This window comes from Notamacropus eugenii, chromosome 2 (assembly GCF_028372415.1).
Source record: "Notamacropus eugenii isolate mMacEug1 chromosome 2, mMacEug1.pri_v2, whole genome shotgun sequence".
Classification (NCBI taxonomy): domain Eukaryota; kingdom Metazoa; phylum Chordata; class Mammalia; order Diprotodontia; family Macropodidae; genus Notamacropus; species Notamacropus eugenii.
This window is the reverse complement of record NC_092873.1, coordinates 359961488-359976734: the sequence shown is the minus strand read 5'-3', so window position 1 is coordinate 359976734 and position 15247 is coordinate 359961488. Positions and strand designations below refer to the sequence as shown.

The following is a 15247-nucleotide window of genomic DNA, read 5'->3' as shown; positions in this document are numbered from 1 at the left end:
TCAAAAGCATTATCTGACCTTTAAAGAATCAGACTGAGAAAAAGAAAGTCAGTAAAAATGGAAAAAGCATCCTCCAGCACCAGCAAAAAGCTAGACTTAGGAGAGGGCCAAGTCAACCTCTAGAGAGGCTGTCATCATGAACCACCTTCCTGACCAACAGAGTCACTGAGCCAGGGTCAGCCAGTGAAGCACTGAGGGTTCATGGGAATCGGGGGATATGCTCCCACAGCTCATAGCTCTTGATTCAGCTGCAGATGGCAGAATCTCTAGCAACTCCCTCAGTCATTTGTCTTGCAGGAAGGAAAAGAAAGAAAGCTCCCTCCTCTTGCCTCCCCACCCTCCCACCCCCCAATATACAGTGAGCTCAATCTCCACATCTGGGCTACAGGTGACTGGTAAATTTCCCCAATTCCCCAGACAGAGTTATTCCTTAAGGAAGACATGATAGCAGAAAATACCACAGTGGAAGCCTACATCCCTCCCTTTTCCTCTGTCCTCTAGATGAGGATATAAGCCATCAGATAAATAGATATATAAAGTATTTATTGAGTGTTTACTATGTGCCAGGCACCCAGCAAGGGCAAGGTGGGGAACTGGTCTGGAAAGTCATGGGCTAGTCTCAGTTCGAGGAAAGAATGATGACTGATGTGGGTTTTCCTCAAATGGAAGTCTTCCTGATCAGAAGAGGAGGCCTGTGCTGAGGGTGGACATGTGGATTCTGCAAAGAAACACCCCCCCCAAAAGACCCTACATCAATTCATTTATTCATTCAAGAAATGTTTATTGAACACTCAATATGTATTTGGTATTGGAAGAATTCCAGCACCTAACACAGTGCTTGACATATGTTTTATTGTTGTCATTCATCCTTGGTTTTAGAAGAGGATCAATGACATCGAAGGGTGATGTCGACTTGAGAGTGAATTGGATTTGAATAAGGCAGAGTTGTACAAAGTTGTTGGCCTTGTTCTCTTTTCCTGAATCATCCAAGTCCAGTGGCAGGACAAGAGACAAGGTGACTGGCGATAGCCTCTGATACAGTGAATGACCTTCGCGTCTTTGATGCCTGACCAAGTTCTAAGTGTTCCACAGACCCTGCTACAGCTGCCTTCATGGTCATTGGAATAAATTGTTTTCATTCACCTATTCCACTGGGGAAAGTCTTAACGTGCCTGGGGTAGACATCCCACTTACTCATGGGTTTAAGGCACCTTGGTTACCCTCAATGTGGTTTAGCTGGTGTGCTGAGACGGTTTACCAGGGTGTAGCCACTGTGCATGCTACATCTTCTTGGAGCCACAGGTAAGCATTAGATGAACACAAAAGGTGGATGAGCAGCCCTAAATAGGGATTAGCAAGCTCTCACACCAGAGGTGCTAATCCTCCTGGACCTCATACATCCATATTAGGTGCTTAATAAATGCTAAGTGAATGAATGAAAATTTAGAAAAGTCATTCCTTCTATAGAACTTGAATACAAAAGTGACTTGTAAAATCAGAGCCATAACTTGGAATTCTTGTGTTTTGGGCAAATTCAATTGAGTGAGGTTTAGTGGGGAAGTGTCATGCCATGGTCTTTCTGTCTAAGAATGTACAGCTAGGTCCCAATTAGTACAAATAATGAACACCCTGTAGTCATTGCATGTATTACCATTTGTACTATTTGAAGAAATAATTATGTAAAACATGGTCACTGGTTCCAACCCAATGGAAATATAGGTATGAATTCAATTAATGTGACTACCTCATAGAATTCATTATTCCCACCGATCAGGATTGAGCTGTCAAGCTGGCAGAAAGGGAAGTCTGTCTCCTGAAGGGGCCAGACTATGTCCCCAGAAGGTTAGGGAAAATCAGGCTCGGGACAGGGATACTCCATGACAGGATCCTGGCAGTAGCAGCAGGAATATTCCCTAGATAGTAGTAGCCTGGTCCAGATCTTCATCACTCCTTCCTCTTACCCTATTCTCCCAACACAACTCTGAGCAAAATAGACATAATTCAATTCAATCTCAACTGAATAATTGTTGCTTTAATTTCACATATCTACTATGCAGAAGACATTGTTCTAGGAACCTGATGAAACAGATAAAAAGCAACTTAGCCTCTGTCCTCACAAAGCTTATATGATACACCAGAGGCAATATGATATGGACACAAATAAGCATAATACAAATTGGAAAGTGACAAGCGAAAGGAAGTCTGGACAAGATGAAATCCATAACACAGATGAGTAGGAAATGAGCACTTTTAGTTGGATAGCATTCTAGGTTCACAGGAGCATGGTTCTGGAGCTGGAAAGATTCAGAACTAGTCCAGCCATTTTCCAAATGGGGAAACTGAACCTGAGTGACTTACCCACATCCACACAGGTAGTAAGCCTTTTAGCCTGGGCTTCATGAGGAAAGCAGTAACTGAACAAGGTCTTCAAGAACTTCAACAGCTGAATTTTTTTCCTTCTCCACAGGAGAATGAAGATCTCCTTTGAAAGTTCCTTTAGCTTTATGTTATTTTTCTTCCAATTTGTATTATGTCCTGTTTAATAAAAAAAATACTGAGTGGTAAATAAAGCAGTGATCAATGTTACATTTTTTTTCCTGTACCTAGCGTAAAATACTGTCACACAGACTTGAAGTAAAATGAACTGTGGTATGTGCTTTGGAGAAGAGATCTTCTTAAACATAATTTTTATTGTCCAAGTCAATTAATTATCTTACAGAAATCACTTTTTTTTAAATTAAAATTTGGTGGAGAGGTCACTGTAGAAAGCAAGGAACACTATGATTGGATTTAGAAGATTTTTGTGTGATAAACCAGTATTTATATTAAACCCTGATGGGTTTTGTACTGGGTTTTTTCTGTGTATTTAAATATTCCCAAAGCAGCAAACTTTTCACTTTAACTTTACTAGTTGATAGAAGCCTTTCACTGTGCAATCTTGAAAAATGTATAAACTTGACATCATCTTTACCCTGGAGAAGAAACTTCTCTATTCCAATATCCTGCTTATAGCAAGAATTGACCAAAACAGATTTTAAACACATCTTTAATGTCATGAAATACTGCTATGGGAAGCTTTAAAGTAATAGCCTTTCATTTATAAATGATGACATCAGTAAATAAATCATACATACGTAATGCATGTATGTTGAATAAATATGTGTGCATAAACATATATAAAAATTAAATAGATGTTTGTGTGTATAATTTTCTTTCCAGTGATGTTAGCATGGTAGAGCTCTGGTCACTTGGGTTTGTAAGTAATGTACCCTAGCCATAGTCCCAATTTACACATATCAGTGTGATATTTTATCAAAATTTTACAAGTGAGCTGATGTTATCAAATAATTAAATGTAAAAGCAACTTTGGCTATTTCTAGTAGCCCGCTCTATACGGATTTTAAAGATCATAAGACACGGTACTAGCATCAGCATTTGAGTGTACCTTGTAAGTTTCTTTGGCTATAATCTTTAAAAAGATCATTGAATTATATAGAATGCAGAAATTTCCATAATTACTACAAAGTTCTCTACCTTAGAAATGCTTTTAAATATTTGCACATTTCAAAGATTATGCATTATGGTTGTCCTTGGGTTTTTCTTTTTATGTACAGGTTTTTGTGGACTTTTTAGAAATCCTAGGTTTGATGAAACATGCTGTTTTTACATAAAGTCTAATGACATGATGCACCATCAGCTGTATTCTTGGGGTCTTTTTGGAACTTCCAAGAAAATGAACCCAAATCTTTTACATAAGGAAATCTGTAAAACTGTTCATTAAAATTATACACATGTAAACATTCAAAAAAGATAATTTTGATAGATGGAGATGATGTGACTTCCATTCTTACTTCAAGTACAAGCTTTAGCTAAAATGCTGTCTCCTGTGTGAGATCTTTCCTAATTCTCCCATCTACTAATGCCTGTTTTGCCTTCTCCCCGAAAGTGTCTGTTTATATTCGTTTCTGTATACACTCATGTCTGCATAAGAGGGATAGAATGGCTCAGTGGAAAGAGAGCTTGTGGTCTCAAAGCCAGTAAGACCTGGGTACAAGACTGACCTCTGACCTCTACCACCTGTGTGCCCTGGACAATTCACTTAATCTCTGCGCACTCTCTGAACTTACAGGCAACTTTCTAAGAATATAAATTTCAGGAAAGGCACTTAGAGGGAGCTTCCTCATACTAGAGTTCTCAATACCAATGAAATCCTAGGTCTGGTCCCTCTTCCTCCTCCCCTATCCTCATACATATCCATGTTCTCTCCACCATAGAATATAAGCTTGTTTAGGGAAGGAATATCTTCATTTAGAAGTCTTTGCATTCCCAACACCTTGAACAGCATCTGGTATATTGCAGACACCCAATAAATGGTTATTAATTGATTAATGAGGGGTGATTGCTGTGTGTTGCTGTTGTTGCTGCTGCTGCTGTTGTACTAAGGTGGCACAGTGGATAGAGAGTCAGGAAGACCTGAATTCAAATCCAGCCTCACATACTTTACTAGCTATATGACCCTGGGAAGTCACTTCACCCTGTTTGCCTCAGTTTCCTCACCTGTAAAATGAGCCGGAAAAGGAAATGGCAAACCACTCCAGTATCTGTGCCAAGAAAATCCTAAATGGGGTCACAAGAGTCAGGCAGGACTCAACAAAAACAATGAATTTCTAGGGCATAATGTTAAGGAACAGCTAGTAATCTCGTTTGGCTGGAACATGAAGTACAGGAAGAGGAGAGACATGAAATAAGGCTGGAAAGATAGTCTGGAGCCAGACTTGGGAGTCAGGAGCCTTTATTTCATCCCATTGACACTGGGGAAGGACTGAAGGCTTTGACTGAATCTAAACTTCACAGAACAAATCCCCTTAATATAAGGATTTGTTCTGTAAGTCTTGGACTCAGTCAAAAGGCCACACCCAAGGACCTAGAAGACCACATGTGGCCTTGAGGTCGCAGGTTCTCCACCCCTGCAAGAGATCAATCCTAAACTTTTTTTTTAAAAAAAAAATCTGTGATTCTACCTCTCCCCCTAGTTGGGGTAAATCCTCACCTATAACAAGCTATTTTTCTGCACCACCAACTAGACTCCAGAATCTCTTCTAGAGTGAATTAAATGCTAATATGCTGACAATCCAGATAGTAAAAATAACAATAACAAATAATATTTTAAAACACTTTAAGGATTGCAAAGAACTTTACATACTTCACTGATCAAATAACAATAACACTATGAAATAGGTGCCATCATTATTCCTATTTTACAGAAAAGGACACTGAGACAGAAGTTAAGTGACTTGCCTAAGGTCACACTAGTATTAACTGTCTTTTCATGGTTCAGTCATTTGAGTCATATCCTGACACCCCATTTTGAGGTTTTCCTGGCAAAGATACTAAAGTAGTTTGCATTTTCTTCTCCAGCTCATTTTATAGAAGAAGAAACTGAGGCAAACAGGATTAAGTGACTTTCCCAGAGTCAAACAGCTAGTAAGTGTCTGAGGTCAAATTTGAACTTGGATCTTCCTGATTCCAGGTCCAGCCTTCTACTCACTGAGCCAACCTAGCCATCCAAATAAGTGTCTGAGGCCCCTCAGAAACTTCACTGGACCCTTGCAATGTATTCCAAATAACCTTCCCCACAAATTGTCCAGGGCACACAGGTGGTATAGGTCAGAGGTCAGTCTTGTACCCAGGTCTTACTGGCTTTGAGACCACAAGCTCTCTTTCCACTGAGCCATTCTATCCCTCTTGTGCAGACGTGAGTGTATACAGAAACAAATATAAACAGACACTTTTGGGGAGAAGGCAAAAGAGACATTAGTAGATGGGAGAATTGGGAAAGATCTCACATAGGAGACAGCATTTTAGCTAAAGCTTGTACCTTCAGGTGTTTTTTTTAGCTTTATAAAAATTATTGCTATCTTTTGTATTTACATTACCTTAATCTCCCCCTACAAAATGTCCATTTTAATCCTCAGTGAGTCCCCACAAATGTAGCCCATAGTCCAGCTAGCTCTTGACCCTACAGCCTTGTCTAAATTTTAAATAATGTCTTATCTCTGTTAGGCTTGGTTTAAGTATAAATCCCATCCCTCTCATATGCCACCACTCCCCCAACACACACACACACACACGCACACACACGTTCAAAAACTAAGGACTTGGGAAGTAAATTCAGTTCTAGGCATTCAGTTGCTCATCAGACTAATAGACTCAAATACACAGTTGTGAGATTCCAAGTAGACATTTTGCAGCCTGCAGGGACTTCAGACCTTGAGTGGTCTATTGTCTACTTGTAAATGGTCTGAGACTTTAAGGGGCCTATTTACCTGTGAAAGGGGTCAGGAAATAGGCTGAGGATTTCGAGCCACTACTGATTCACCCCCTGAATGTTGATAGCCCCAATGGGAAGGGGAAATACATAAAAGGAGGCTCCTGAACTATACAGACTTTTAGGACTGTTGACTCAGAGTATAGCAGCTATAACAATAATTTAAATAATATTTATAGAGCACTTTGAAAGGGTCCTTAGGTGGGGCAGTGCATAGAAAACCAGGTCTGGAGTCAGAAAGAACCGAGTTCAGGTCTGCCCTTAGATACTCACTAGCTGTATGGCCCTGAACAAGTCACTTAACCCTGTTTGCCTCAGTTTCCACTTCTGTAAAATGAGTTGGAGAAGAAAATGGCAAATCACTCCGGTATCTTTGCTAAGAAAACTCCAAATGGGGTCACCAAAAATTGCAACTGAAATGATTGAATAACAGTAAAAGGTTTGTAAAGCATTTTATACAGGTAGGTGCTGTTAGTATCCCCATTTTAGATGAGGAAATACAGTCTGAGAAAGCAATCACATGGCTAGTGATATGAGCAGGACTCGCACTCAGGCCTTCCTGACTCCAAGTCTAATGCTCTGTTCTCTACACCATCTGGCGATTTCAGCCTTGAAGCTGTCATCTTCCAAGTAATGCTATCTATGAGTCTGAGTTGCAGAGGGTAACCCAGAGGGGCACCACGTGGGCAAGAAACAATGCTGAAACAGCAAAATATTTAATTGGAGCATAAGTAAATAGTAAAGCAATGGAAACAATGTTAGCCTTTATATTCCTGATCAAGGACAATCCCATGCCCTTTTTTCCAGAGTAATTTGGGAAATGAGCTGATCCAAAGACTTACAGCTCTAATGGGGGAGACATAAGCAAAGTCTCAGCAGTTTGAACGTACTCCTGGATGATTCTAGCTTGGCCTGACATCAGCAAAGGGCAGAGTCTATGTCTAAAGACAATTATCTATTTCCTGGTGATCCCCTGTCATCTCCATGCAATTCCAGGCTTGGCTTGCTTTAGCTACCGCTTGCCATTCCCAGTTGTGACGACCCCCAGCTTTTCTATGATCAGGATGTCTCATCTCCTTGCCCTGCTCCACTCAGGAACTCCCCATACAGAAGACAATAAATAAACAGAAAAATCCTGCTCTTGTTGCTGCTTTACCCAGATGCCTCCTTTACTCCTTCTGACCATGAACCCAGCAAGGATTTCCATTCTTTCTTCATCTTCCAAGAAGTCTACATGTCAATCAACCCCTGTGCCATCAGCATAGACTTCATTGGAAATGGAATCCTTGTTCACTTCCACTGGACACTTACCCACAAGTATCTTGAGAACCTAATTCCATTCAACAAATATTTATAAAGCACCCACTATGTGCAAGGGACTGTTCCATGTGCTGGAAGTAGCAATTAATCAATAGACATTTATTAAGCATCTATAAGGTGCCTGTCCTAAATATTGGGGATAAAAAGAAAAAGTGGCCTCAAGGAGCTTACATTTTAATGGGGGAGACAACAAATAGGTAAGAAAAGAGACAGAGATGATAACTTTAGAAAGGAAAACACTAGCAGCTGGGGAAAACAGAAATCAAACTAATAATAATTTTGTTGGTCATTTTTCAGTCCTGTCTGCCTCTTGATGACCCCATTTGGGGTTTTCTTGCAAAGATACTGGAGTGGTTTGCCATTTCCTTCTCCACACTAGCTTAGACTGTGAAGGGTTTTGGATACCAAACTGAAGATTCTGTATCTTCTCCTAGAGATATCAGGAAGCCACTGCAGAGGTTTTGAGGAGACAGACTGATTTGATCAGATCAGTGTTTTAGGTATGTCTGATTAGCAGGAGTGTGGAGGACAGATTGGAAAAGGGAGAGACTGGAAGCTGGAAGATCTATTAGAAGGCTAATGAAATAGGCTATAGAAGAGGTCTTAAGGATGAAAGAAGGGGATGGATGGGGGGGGAAACGTAGGTCTTTTCCAATTGGATTTTCCTGTTACACTTATGATCTTTACATACCTGAGAGATCCAGGATGGGGAGACATTCAGTGGCTTCCCATTACCTATTGATTAAAATAAAGACTCCTTAGTCTGGCATTTAAGGTTGTCTACATTTTGACTCCAGCCTCATTTCATGTTACTCCATGTCTTGAACTCCAGATTGGGCTTCTAGCTGTTCCCCAATCTTGCCCTGTCATTTTACCACCTCCAAGGACTTTGCACAGGCTTCCTCTCATAATTAGACTAACTAGAATGTACTTCCTCCTCATCTCCCCATGTTGAGACCCTTTTCATTCTTGCTTCAACACACTTTGGAGAGAAAAGAAGGAAGGGAGGAAGGGAAGGAGGGTGGAAAGAAGAGAAGGAAGGAAGAGAGGAAGAGAAGGAAGAAGGAAGGAAGGAAGGAAAGGAGGGAGGGAGAGAGGGAAGAAAGGAAACAGAAAAGGAAGGAGGAAGAAAGGAAAGAAGAAATTTATGAAGCATAAATTTATTAAGCACCTACTATGTTCCAGAAACTAAGCTAAGAACTTTACAAATACTATCTCATGTGATCCTCACAACAACCCTGAGAGGTAGTTGCTATTATTACCATCATTTTACAATAGAGAAAATTAGGGCATTCAGAGGCTGACTAACTTTTCCTATTTGAACTCAGGTCTTCTAGACTTCTGGCCCATTCCTCTATCCACTGCATCACTGCTTATCTCTCTACCACAGTGAGGCCACAGCAAACTCTTCCATGATCTCCCTAGCAAAAAGATCTTGCTTTCCTCAAATTTTCCTAGATCATTTAGTGTAAGTTTTTCCTTTACCTCAATCACATTCTGCCTAATATTATTCTAAGAGCACTGGACCTGGATTCAGGAAGACCTGAGTTCAAACCTTGATTCAGACCCAAGTTGTGTGACCCTGGATAAATCACCCTACTTCTCTGAGCCTCAGTTTCCTCATTTGTAAAATGATGAGATTGGATTCCATGGCCCCTTCCAGATCTAAATCTATGATCCTATGTAGCTATGCCAAATCATCCTTAATAGAATGGAAAAGACAGTAAAAACTGTCCAGTCCCCAACTGCTTCATTTTACAGGTGAGAAAAGTGATAGCCAGGGAAGTTAAATGACTTATCCATAGTCGTACAGGTATTGAACACCAGAAGCAGAATTTGAAAATCTTTGTTACATGAAAGGGCTCTCTGAAAGAAAGAATGGAGACAATAAGAGGGAGGAAATGTAGGCTGTAAAAAGCTATAAATGCAAGATGTAAAGAGATATCAATACAATTTTGCCATTAAGAAAGAAAAAGAATTTGAATTCAGATTGTCTGACTCCTTCACCAGAGAGAGCTCTTTCCACGAGAATACACTGCTTCCTATAATTAAAGACAGAAACTGTGCTGTTTTTCATCCTTGTATGGCTAACCCTGTGCTTTGCACATCATTTTAGAGATGGAGGGGACCTTGAAGATCACCTAGTCTGCCTCCTCAGTTTACAGAGTAAGAAAGTGAGGCCCAGAGAGTTTAAGAAACTTGCTCAAAGTTACAAAGGTAATACGTGGCAAAGGTGGGGTTCAAATTCTGGTATTCCTATCCAAAAACCAATAATCTTCGCATTTTGCCAGGCTGCCTAGGTGCTTAATGTGTCTTTAGTGAAATGAATTAAATCTCCCTCAGAAAACCATAGTGTGTGTTTTCACAATATAGGAAGCGCAAGGGAGAAGGAAGGGGGAGTGGAGTATGGGGGGAAAAGGAAGGGAATAAGCATTTATATAGTGTCTACTATATACCAGATGTTTTACAAATATTATCTCATTTGATCCTTACATGAACCCTGAGAGGTATCATTATTACCCCCATTTTACAATTGAGGAAATTGAGGCAAACAGCAGTTAAGTGACTTGCCAAGGGTCCTGCAGCTAATAAGTGTACATTTTGAAAATGGATCTTCCTGACTTCAGACCCAGCACTCTCTCTGCTGTGGCATCTAGCTGCCCAGGAGGAAGGAGCAGCAATGTGAGTGCCTGTATAGCCACTCCATCCATTGACCTGACATGCTAGGAATGTGCCCAGCTGGCTTTGAGATGAGAGCTGGAGAGCTCCCACTGTCTAGACTAGGTGGGTGATGGCCCATCCTGCCTCGAAGCAAGGCCGAGATGGGGTGGGGGGTGATGGGAGGAAGATGATTTTGGAAGGCCCTGGCAGTTTGGAAGTCTACAAATTTATGAAAGGAGTCTTTGGTGGTGTCTCTACAGAAAAACTGTCCGACGTTTCTGTGTGACGATGACACAAACCATTCCTTCCTCTATAATCAGCCCCTTGCTGCAGCCCAGGCTCACAGCAGACAGAATGTTGCGTATGGACTTTATTTTCTTTCTTTTTTTTCCTACAGATGTCTGAACTCCCAGGCAGAGAAAAGTGCTTGACTCCTGTCCTTGAGTGTACTGGTGGTGATGTGATGTCCCAGTCTGGAATATCCCAGAGCTCTGTGGCAAAAACAATAGCTCCCTCCACCCCTAATCCCGCCGACCCCCACTCCACTGAGGTAATTTAAAAGACTAACCTCCCAATGTTCTCATCTCCCTTTGCTGGATACACCTTATCATATGACGGGAGAAGCCAATGTTTGGTTAAGTGGTTCAGAGGTTAATATGCAACAGATGGGAAAATTTCTTGCTTCTTTTCCCCCCTGGAGATCTGATCCATTTCTTGGGTTAACTTTGGGAGGCCAGTAGAACCGTAGGGCAATTTTCCCATCATGCCTCATCAGGTAAGGAGCTTCCTTACCTCATAGTTGTCCTGCCCTCGTGCCCTCAGGGTCTCTCTGCCCACTGGTCTCTGAGCTGCCCAGTGGGGTGCAAAATTTGACTATTTGTCATATGAGTTGAAGGGTCTACGTGGGGATTGGATGGGTTCCCAGAAGACAGAATCTTCCCATTGCTCTGCCAGATCACAGGGTGGGACCCAGAGCAGGAAATTAACCTATTTCCCCTATTACAATAGGAAAAAATGCTACTCTACTGGTCTAAATGAAACATGAGCGTATGTGAGGAAGTGAGAAGCAGGGTTCAGGCAGGACTGGGAAGGGAACCTGAGGCTTGACTGAGATGCTTGGATTCTAGACCAGTGTCTGCCATAGATTTGGCCGCATGACTGAACAAAACCTAACATCAACAACCTTTATGAGGAGCCAACCACTGTGCTAGTAGCTGAGGCTACAGAAGCAATAAATGAACTGACCCCCACTTAAGATTACATTCTAATCAGGGAGATAACAAGGGAATATATGTATATAAAGATATTCCAGAAGTTGCTGTACTCTATGAGCAAAGTAGAATTGCAGTAACACAAAGGAAAGGTAAGATGTGCAAATCTAGAGACATTTTTATCCCAAATCTTCAAACAGACTATTTGTACTGACCTGTGGTAGAGCCTTCTGAGCTTGCATTGCACTATCAGTCACAGTTGAACACACCATACCTTGACCCCAACATCATGATGTCATTGGCCCTCTTCGAGTATGAAGGACCAACAACAGCATATAAGTACATAGAAAGTAGGTACAAATATAAGTACAAGTCAATAGAAAGTATTTAGGGAGGGAGGACGCTAGCATTGAGGAGACTGTGTCTTGAAGGAAGAGACAAACTATGGGACAGAGGTAAAGACGGCCTGTATTTCAGACATGAGGGTCAGTCCATGAAAAAGCATGGAGATGGGAATTGTGAGATGGAGCATTGTATGTGAAGAACAAAAAGAAGACCAGTTGGCTGGATCATAGAGTACCCTTCTTGTGCTTTAGCATCACAAACTCCTTGCCTTTTTGTATCCCCAACACTTTGCACAGCACCTGACTCATAATGGGCATTTAATAAATAAATAAATATGATTGATTGACATGTGGGGATATTTATACCTGGGTCTGTTTCATTGAAGGCCTATGAAGATAAAAGAAACATAGAGCATTCACCCATTCAACAAGTATTGTGTCAAACATCTGAGTAGAGAGCATTCTGTTCGTAAGTACTGAGACAGCCACAGAGCTTACTTCGGTAAGATTGCGTCTGCTACCTGGCTAAAAGTTGGAGCTTATCTAGGATTTTTTCATCTTGTCAAAGATTCTATTTGCTGCTATGAACAACTAGGAAGGACACCATTTGATACACCGGCTATGGCATTACTGTTTTGAGATCTTTGTCTGGACCTGTGATTTCATTGCTATGGAGAACTCTAGCTATGGAAACGCCCTCTGCATATACAAATGAGCATCTTGTCTATAACTGGTAGTCTCAGAGAGTTGCCTAGACACTAACTAAGAGGTAAGTTGCTGATGATTGCACAGCCAATATGTGTAAAAGGCAGGAAATGAACTCAAGTCTTCCTGACTCCAAGGTCAGAACTTTCCACTCCAGCTGGTACCTAAGACTCAGAACTGTGAACACAGGAGAGGATAGAAAGATAGGAATGAGTTATTTTGTAAGCTGGCAAAAAATTCGTTTCGGGGAGGTGGAGGAGAGGAGGTTTTGGAATCAGTCTGTGAAGCTGATTTGATCATTTTTCCATATTTTGAACTGGAAATGTATAGTCTAATAGATCGTAACACACATGAAGTTCTTCCCTCATTCCTTCCTCTTCTGTCTTTGGAATGTCTTCCCTCCTCTTAGGCTCACTTTGCTACTATCTAACAGTCCTAGAACATCACAGCCCCTTCCCTTTTCCTTCCCTTTCCCTTTCTGCTCTTCTTCTCCACCTTCCCTTATCCTTCTTCCTTCTTTCCCTTTGCCTCTTTCTTTCTTTTTCTTCTTCCTCTTTCCCTTCCCCTTCTTCTTTCCTTTTCTTTTCCTCTTTCTTCTCTTACCTTTCCTCCTTCCTCTTTCTCTTTCACTTTTTCTTTCCTTTCTTCTCTTCCTCCTTCCCCTTCCCCTTTCCTTTCTTCTTTTCCTCTATCTTTCCTCTTCCTTGTCCTCTTTCCCTCTCTCCTTCCCTTTTGCTTTCCCTTCTTTTCCTTTCCCTTTCCTTTTCCTTTCCCATTCATTATCACACTTATTTACCACCCCATGAAAGAAATAGAAGACTCCTGCATGAGAGTATTAAGGGAGCTGTGTAGAGCTTTGAGCAAAGGCTTTGAGCAACCAAATATCTCAGAAGAGAGGAAGGAATTAAATTTTCTTTCTGTAATTGCAACACAGAGAGCTTCTGTCTAATTCAAATGATATTATGGATGTGAGGCAGCTAGGTGGTACAGTGGATAGAGCGCTGGGCTTGGGATCAGGAAGACTATTCTTTCTGAGTTCAAATCTAGCCTCAGACACTTTCTAGCTGTGTGACCCTGGGCAAGTCACTTAGCCCAATTAGCCTCAGTTTCTGCATCTGTAAAATGAGCTGGAGAAGGAAATGGCAGACTGCTCTAGTATCTTTGCTAAGAAAATCCCAAACAGTCTGACATGACTGAACAACAAAATTATGGATGTGAAGAATTCTGCTGTCCAAATGCAAAGGATGATTTTTGTAGCAGACGTGTGGCTAGGGATTTGTCTGCTTTCTTACATATGCCTGCTATACCCCACAAATAACATCTCTCACAAGACTATGGGAACTAAGAGTCCGGGAGATTTTGCCTAGGGGAAAGTTGCTAAACTGATAGGACTTTAAGACACCTCCCCAAAGCCTTCTGGGAGATGTAGTGAGGTGGGAAAAACAGGAAACTAGAAATTCCACAGTCACAGGTCTGTAGGATGATTGCACCCAGCATAGTTTCTCGAGGACAATAACTTGCTGGATAAATGTTGGTCAACTTGAAAGGGGACCTAAGTTTTGTTTGTCACTGGCTGGAAAAATTCTCAATAAAAATATAATACTTATAGAGCACTTCAGGGTGTGCAAAGTGCTTTCCTCACAACAGCTCTGTGAAACAGGTAACGCAAGCTTTATTATCTCCATTTCAGGGAAGAAAAAACTGAGGCTTAAAGAGCCTTTGTGATTATCCACAATCACAAAATTCTTAAGTGTTGAACTCCAGTTCAAGCTCAAGTCTCCTAACTCCATGTCCTACATTTTTTTCCCATTATACCACTGCCTCCACATCACTGTTCTCAGTCTCAATCTCATGGGACCCTACATCCCTGCCATTGTCCCTCCATTTTTTCATTCCTGCAGGATCTTACTCCCAATTGGCTACCTTAATCTTTAATAAAGCATAAGCTAAGGAAAACTTTAAGGTGCTATCCCACTCAGTGGCACTCTAATCAGCAGAGATATAATTACTCATTACTGCCTGCAGGGCAAACAGCCACGTTGTCAATTTAGTTGGAGGGGAGGGGATATGAAGGTGGCATGGCCTTTCAAAGTGACTGATAAGAAGGCAGGATGGAGAAGAAATTCACCAGTTGTGTAGATCGGGTAGCTTCCTATTGTAGATAGGTGAGAGCTGGGATGAGAGAAGGAGGAGGCAGAGTTGGCCTTAAACAGAAAAGATTCAAAAATCCTGGAGAAGTCCCAGCTTTTAACCAGGTAATATTGACTAGGTGATGTGTGCAGGGTGTTTGATCACCTGAACAAACTTATCAATTGCACCTCACAGCTACTGGCTCATTGCCTTAAGTCTTTCTCTGGGTTCAAAGTAGTCTGGAGATAAATAGGCTCAGAGATGACTAAAATTGAAGGAATTCTCTCTCTAGTTAACTTACCCCCGCCTCAGACTGAACTGACAAAAATCTCCTGCTCCTTTTGGCTTAACTTCCCATCTCTCAGCCTTGAACTTCACACATATAAACTTGGACACAAATCATGGTTGATGGCCATATTCTTTAATGGTAGTTTTAAGTAACATTCTTTCATTTGCAGGCTATGGTAGCTGCCACCAAGGGATTTTAATCTCTTCCCCACTCCCCACCCCATCCTTCCTATTACCAGTCAGAGGGGAAACAGGAAGTG

General features: G+C 41.3%; 1 long non-coding RNA gene across 1 annotated transcript; it reads right to left on the bottom strand.

Moving 5' to 3' along the window:
• Window positions 1-557: 557 nt before the first annotated feature.
• Window positions 558-11179, bottom strand: LOC140524029 (uncharacterized). The gene is made up of 4 exons (XR_011973543.1): window positions 10878-11179; window positions 8340-8383; window positions 2359-2535; window positions 558-718 (listed from the first exon to the last, which is right to left on the bottom strand). It is a non-coding gene; the product is annotated as an uncharacterized lncRNA (long non-coding RNA).
• Window positions 11180-15247: the final 4068 nt, after the last annotated feature.